The sequence below is a fragment of the Cyphomyrmex costatus genome, unplaced genomic scaffold (genome assembly GCF_001594065.2).
Source record: "Cyphomyrmex costatus isolate MS0001 unplaced genomic scaffold, Ccosl1.0 scaffold2035, whole genome shotgun sequence".
Classification (NCBI taxonomy): Eukaryota; Metazoa; Arthropoda; class Insecta; order Hymenoptera; family Formicidae; genus Cyphomyrmex; species Cyphomyrmex costatus.
This window is the reverse complement of record NW_017276079.1, coordinates 1-1460: the sequence shown is the minus strand read 5'-3', so window position 1 is coordinate 1460 and position 1460 is coordinate 1.

The following is a 1460-nucleotide window of genomic DNA, read 5'->3' as shown; positions in this document are numbered from 1 at the left end:
TATTTTCAACAAATACAAATAACTTAATACGTTATATAAACAATTCTAAAATATAAAGTCAGATCAGTATTTATTGTTATTACTTGTTATTATACGTATTAATTCATATTAATATAAATTACAGAGTAGTATTATTATACCATTACCCCCATTTTAGTTTCTTAATTATGGGTAAAATTATTTTTCATTGAACAGTTTCATGATGTGTAACGTGAGACGACTATGAGATGATGTAACCTGAAATAAAAATTGATGTTTACCAATTGTTTACACATATTTTATGTACATATGCATACATGAAAATAATAAATAATGCTTACCGCAATAAATACTTAGGAAATTACAAATAAAAAATAAAGTAATTTAATAAAAGCAATGCATATTTTATTTAAAAAGAAAACGTGAACAAAAGGATTTTAAAAACAATAATTTTTTATTTACTTTTTGTACTAATAATAATAGTATATATGCATCACAGTGATGTATCACAATATATTATTATGTAAATATAAAACAATAAAAAACATCAATACTGTAAATTCGTAATTCACAATAACTAAAAATATATTTTGCATTAGCAAGAATAAAATAAAATAATTAGTTCTTTAAAACGAAAGAATATATAAACTAGAAAAAGAAAGCCATTATATAAATTGTATTATTGCACACTTGAATGCATGGCCATTGTTTTACTATTTCTTATAATAACTTGTTTTGAAGGTGAAGCCTAAGCTTTATAAGTAATAGACAAATAAATAGCTTTAAAATTACAATATTTAAAACTTAGTTACGTCACATAGTGCAGAATATTTTTTTAATTGATGACAGCCGACATTTTCCAACCATCTTTGTCGTCGGGAAGGAGATTTTGGGAAATTAAACATTTTACTTCCCTTTCTATTGCTATTTTTACAGTTAGGAACACTGCACGTTCGCATAATTAATGTTCTAAAACATAAGCCAGTAAACAAAATTTAGTTCTCTTTCTAGATTAAGCATTGATTTTCGTATGACATTTACTTCAAATAATTTCATTAACTCAAATAATTTCATTAACTGTGATTGTCACAAGATCAGCATTAATTTCTTTGTTCTTTATATATATACTTACTTTTGTAAATTAATTTCATATGCGCGATATCGTGGGATATAAAACGAGCACTTTGGAGCGTATCATTTGAAGCACGGAAGTGTCCTTCGAATGGCGGCGACCAATCCGCAGCTGGCACACGTGTTGTCTCATCCCTTACTAGAGGATCCCTAACCCAAACTATCTCTTTCTCTATCAGTCACTTGGCCACACTGCAGCCGTAAGCATGCTTCCTCCATGTAATATATGCTCTGTAAGGGACCTTCCTATCGACGGCTCCTGACGGAGCTAAATCCACTGGGAGCCGCCTGAGGCCCTATTCTGTAACTCGTTAAGCAGTTAACGACATCGTTGCGCAGCTTTTTATACC